The 5,968-nt window shown below is 45.0% G+C and overlaps 1 pseudogene; it reads right to left on the reverse strand.

The window, feature by feature from the left end:
• Nucleotides 1–2,337: 2,337 nt before the first annotated feature.
• Nucleotides 2,338–3,280, reverse strand: LOC143388272 (mitochondrial fission regulator 1-like pseudogene; annotated as a pseudogene).
• Nucleotides 3,281–5,968: the final 2,688 nt, after the last annotated feature.

The following is a 5,968-nucleotide window of genomic DNA, read 5'->3' on the forward strand; positions in this document are numbered from 1 at the left end:
AAGTAGAATAGAGACCTGCTCCAACAGGCTTTAAAATAGCAGACTTCTTGAGTTCAGGCACTAAGACTTCATGTGGAGCAGTTTTCAGGCTGTGGCTCTGGCTCCACCCTCACCCCCACCCCCTTAAACCTTAGGCTCTGCTCTTATCATGAGTTCTGTCTTCTGTCTGGCTTCTCTCATGTGGTCACAACCTAGCTGTCAGCAGTAACTGTTCAACATGCTTCCTTATTCAAGCTCAAGGGGAGACAAGAAAACTCTCTACCCCAAATTGGAATGTAAATTATTTATTTTTTTTATAACTTTTCAGGCTGGGAAATACAAGACATAGGAGCTGGCATTGGGCAAGGACCTTTTTGTGCCATCATCCCATGAAATTTTTGAAGAGAGCCCACCTTGAAATTTTTGAAGAGCGCTGCTCAGATATTTTGTGAAATATCCCCTGATTGAGATTTGCCTGATGCTGTCTCATACTTAGACTGGAGTCATATCAAACATATTTCTCTTCCTTCTTTGAATTTCCAACACAGCAGTTAGATACTACTCATCATTTGGCATTTCACCATGCAAGTTTATATGGTGATTTCTCAACCTAGACTGCAGGGTCACTGAAAAAGGTATCATGTCTTTAAATTTTCTTGTATGGAACTCCTGGTGTTATATAGTTATCAGGGCTCAATGTGTATTCAGAAATTAAATCTGAATCCCAGATATCAGTTTAGTAAGATGTGCTAGATAGCTTCTTTGTGCTTTAGGTTAAAATTAATTTGATATTTGAAAAGTGTAATAATCCATTTTCTCAGTGAAAATAAAAAGAAAGTGTGCTCTGAGAAAGGGAATAAAATTTGCGTATAATTCTTGGGATATTAAATTAAAAGTCCATCTGCCTTTGAGCTTCAGCAGATGTGTAATTGATATGCATTGCTCAATTGCCACTTGAATTTTGCAGATATTTAATGCTGTAATTGTCTATACAGTAAGAGTCTAAATACCCTTTGGAGAATAGCTCACTTTTCTTTATTTTTTTCTTTTGAAAAAGAAACTTTTTAATATATTCTGTCATTGCACTGAACAGGTCTTATTTGGCCCTTTCTTACCCAAAGCATAGTCCACAAGATGGCAGTTTCTCATGTTGCAGGTAGAGTACCTGAGGCTTAAAAAACCTCTAAGGGCAAAGCTGTAAGTATAAGATGGAACTGCTTTTAAGAGTTTAGGGCAAAATCTCTCCATAAAGGGGAAAAAAACTTCCTAGGGGGAAGTTTACTTTTACTAAAGTGCAGAACTTTAAGAAAAAAGAGTAAGGAAGCCAGGAGCCTGTTTTAAGAAAGTTCATGTACCTTAAAATTAATAGAAATCCTCTACCATTAAAGGATGCTGGATAATCACAACTCAGAGATGGACAAAGAAAATGTACTATTTCTCCAAATCCTTCATTTAATATCAGCTAGTGTTTCAACCCAAACACACACAGTATACATACCTAGAGAAAGGGCCCTGAGGGCATCTGAGTCATGCATGCATGATGCAGTTAAGTATGTACCTTGGCCCAATTCAATGGAATAGTCAGCCAAGGGCCTGAAAGGATGGTATGCTCTTTCCCCTCCCCATTTCTCTTTCCTACTGGACTTACTAGAGTCCATGGAAGAAAAGTTTTCAGTCGGTGGAAGTGATGAGGCCTCAAGGCCTTGGAGGGTAGATTTGGTTGCACAGTATTATAAAACATGTTTAAGAAAAAATAGCCTAGGCCTCCCAAAAGCAGCCCAAGTCTTGCAAGTCTTGGCTGGTCCAGTGTCCTGAACTCTACATCTAGACAGGGAAGGGGTGACTGCTGGGCATTGGTGTAGGTTTATGATGGAGCAGCATAAGATATTCCCTGCCCTGTGAACATGTACATAAACACTTGTAGCCCCATCCCCTCAGCCCTACTCTGCTGCAAGAAAGCTGCTGAGAGTAAGTGATAGCTGTCTGGTGAGACCAGTTATGGGGTCTAATTCAGTGAAGTCAGTCATTCATTTAGGTCCTATTTTCACACAGGGATAAGGAAAAACAAACTTCTTTCATTCCCCTTAAGCTGAGATTCCACCATATACAACTACCTGAAACAAGTGTCTCAGCTCAAATGGAAAACATATAATCCAGCTCTTCTCTTTCAGCCCAAGATCTAGCTTGTCAGCAAGACTGTATTGAGAGGCAGAAACATCTGCGGTGAGGAAGGCAGCTATTGAAGGAATTCCAGGAGCATGAGACTGAGTTTGCAGAGTAGAGTGCCTTCAGTTTCGGGAAGGCAGCTATTGAAGGAATTCCAGGAGCATGAGACTGAGTTTGCAGAGTAGAGTGCCTTCAGTTTCCTTTTCTACTGATATCTTCTTCCTTCAAAGCAAACTTCCTCCTTAGGACCTCAGAGATAAGCACAGCAGGGTCTTCCTCCTTCATTAAACTCCGTGTCAGGTCTTGGCTCTGTTTTATCCGGTGAAAGTCCTTTAGGATACCCATCATGTCTGCAAAGCTGCTGGCCTTGGACAGAGAGATGCAGTCATCCTCTTCAGACGAGCTGCAGGTAGCTTTGTGTTCTGGTTTACAACATTCAGGGCTGGCAGAACAAAGCAGGGGGACTGATGGAAGCTCAGGGACCTCTACCTCGGTCTCCTCAGTGATGTCACTAATGACAAAGGAAGTTGTAGAGTGGAATGAGGATCCAAAACAAGGTAAGGGAGAAGAGACATTTGAACTTCCTGGAGATAAGAAATCTGGCGTTAATGAAGCCGAAGCTGCATCAGCTGCTACTATCTTGGCAATCTGGCTGCGCAGGTGGCTCAGCTCATCCTGCAGTTCAGTGGTGCGGCTTAGGGCTGGCAGGGCTGGTTTCTTCAGGGCCAGGAGCCTCTCCTCAGACCCTCGCAGGTTGGGCACAGAGGCATTGCGCTGCATGACAATCAGAGGACTGGGCTTCCAGTTATGCCTCAGGGGCCGTGTATCACTCCTGACCCGGGCATATGTCTCCTCTTCATCTGCAGCAATCCAGGCAACGTCTGCCAGAGTAGGGACTGGGGGCACATCTCTCATGCACAGGTCAGAGATGTTGGGCAGGGTCTCAAACGATGCCCGGGGATATGGTTTCAGGGGAAAATTGGTCCCAATTCTTCTCACTACACTTCGAGCAGCCCCATGTGGCTTGTTTTGCCAGATTGGAATAGTCACATTAGCTTCCATTCCCGACATTTCAGCCAGCTCCTGCACTTGAAGGACAAGGTAGCCACAGGGCAGCTCGGGAAGGCAGGACGTGTGACTCTTTCATATCAGGCCATCTCAAGGAACCACAGATTTCCCTTCTTTGCTGGAAACCCCGCCCACGTGTCACTGCTGGAGAAGGCTCCTGCCCCGAGCGACAGCGGCGGTAGGTCTGAGCACCATGGCGCTGCCAAGGCCGTTTCCGTGGCGGCCGTCCGGACGTTTGCGCGGCCTTCCCCGGGAGGCTGGGAGCTGCTCCAGAGCGGGGCCTGATCTCGGCGGCACTGGGCCCGGCACCCGGCCGAGGCCGGGGCGCTCAGCAAACTTTGCCGAGCGCAGCAGCGGGCGGAGACCTGCGCGGACAGCTCCAACGGTTCCCGGGAGGGCCCGGAGCTGCTGCGCCAGGGGCATTCGCGCGGGACCTCGCCAGGACGCGTCCCCAACCCGGGCCAAGGTCGGCCAAGTCCTCGTCGCCTGCCCAGCGGCCGTTGGACCCGCTGACCAGGGGCCAGAGTGCGCGGGAGCGAGGAGGCGGCAGGGCAGCGCAGCCTGGACCAGAAGCCTCCGGTCCCTCTCGAGCCCTGTTTGGGGGTGACTCCTAAAGCAACCACCCCTTGGAGAATCAGTTTCCCCCGCCACAGGAGGCGGACAACGGCGGCTCCCGCGAGAACTCGGCGGGAACAGCGGCCGTCGCCTGCGCTGGGCGCCCGGCACCCGGGCCCTGCCTGCGGCGGGGCGGAAGGACCGCGCCCCCGCCTCCCGAGCGGCCCCCGGGGGTATTTCTCACCTCAGACTCCCGCTCACTTTTCCTATAGTCCCCGTACTTCCTACCAGCAGATTAAAATTGGCTCTTTATTTAACTAGAGCTTTGAACATAGAATTAAAATAAAACAAATTTGCATAGTGCCTTTTTGAAGACAGTAATTGGACAATATCTATAAAAAATTAAAATGATAAACTCTTGATCCTGCATTGTCCATCTAGGATTTCAGCTACGTGGAGAAAGATGTACACACATGAATGTTCTCTGAAGACAGCTTGCAATTATAAAATATTGAACATTGCCTACTGTCCATCAATAAGGGATTGATTAAATACATTATATGTCATTCATATAATATGATATTATGCAACCTTTAGGAAAAATAAAGTACTGCTATAGGAACTGACAAGGAAAGATTTGCATATATGTAGAGTGTTTTTGGAAGGATACACAAGAAACTACCTGGAGTGGGAGGCAAACTTATTTTTATAATATACCCCTTTGTATTTTAAATATTTTGAATCATGAAGCATTTTATTTTTAAAATAAAGAAAACAGTATTAGCAGTTGAAAGGATTTAGATCCAAGACTGAACTTGCTAAATATCTAGGAAGAGTTGCAAAAACACCCTTGCCAAATTATTTTTGTCCACATAATCGTAATTAAAATAATAATATTTATTACCAAGGTAATTTTTCTCCTTCCTTTTCTTTTTCATTTTGTTCATCAGATCCCAGTTATTTTGTAACTGTCACTGCTCAGATTTGGACGGGTGGTTCTGACTGGTGCTTTTGAGATGGGTGTCAGTAGAGGTAGTAGAGATGAAATAGGCTTGGGTTCTGGGCAGACAGCTCTTCAGGACATGACTTTCACAGAAAGATGGTTATGTTGTAAACATTTTGATGTTCCCCTAAAAAAAACTCATGTACCAACTAGAAGAAAGCTCTTTTAGTTCTATTTATATGCACACTTAACTACAGATGCTTTCAGTTGTCCACACAATAGCATGAACCTAGTCCTCTTCCCCTACTGGAGGATCCTAAAACTGTGGCCTCCTCTTTCCAGTTTCCGTTTTGGTTGCAGTAGCCTAGGTTGTTCACTTTTCAAGGTTCTTAGATGCAGACAATATTCACTCTAATTTGTTTCAACACAAAGGGACATTTTACCAGATAGTGGAACATTTAGGAATATGTTGGAAATCAGACAATGAAGAAAAATGCCCAACCTCAGGACTGATAAAGCAGAAACGTTACTACTGTCACTGAATTACCACCTCTGACACCAGAGACAGACATGGGCATTTTCACAAGAGCAGATCAAAAACAACAACAACAACAACAACAACAACAACAAAACATATTTTCCCACTTTGCTTGCAGGAGAAGCCAGATCACCTATGTAACCTCTGTAAAAGAGTCTAGGAGATGCATGTTTAGATCCCTCATCTCTATAACCTTGAAAGAATTCTGCAGAGGGGTTGTGGCAGGGTGCTGGGCAAGTAACCTGTAACATGTCACATAAATGATCCTGTTCTGGCCCATAGAAAATAAGCAGACATGTCCTGGGGAGCTTCCTGAAGAGAGTTTCCTCCTTCATAAAAATAAAGAGACACAAAGAGAGCCCTCTTTACTGTTCTTTCTGTTTTTTGACACAGGTGTATTGGACATGATGCTTGGAGGCCCTGTGGCCTTCTTGAATCAATGAGGGGGATGCCCTGCAACATACCCACCCCACTCACATTTTTCATCTTTCCATGTACATGAACTTCTTTCCTTGAGTCTGTAACTGTGCTTAAAATTTCCTCTCCTCCTCCTCCTCCTCTTCTTCTTCTTTTTGAATGCAAGAAATTTATTGAAATTAAAGTGCAATGAAAGTTTTCAAATGCAAACTTGTCAATGTCAAAAAGAGAAACTCGGACACCTCCCCACAAGCGCAGGACCAAGTGCAGAGTGGATTTCTTCTGCATGCTGTAATAAGAGA

The sequence above is a fragment of the Callospermophilus lateralis genome, unplaced genomic scaffold (assembly GCF_048772815.1).
Source record: "Callospermophilus lateralis isolate mCalLat2 unplaced genomic scaffold, mCalLat2.hap1 Scaffold_112, whole genome shotgun sequence".
NCBI classification, from domain to species: domain Eukaryota; kingdom Metazoa; phylum Chordata; class Mammalia; order Rodentia; family Sciuridae; genus Callospermophilus; species Callospermophilus lateralis.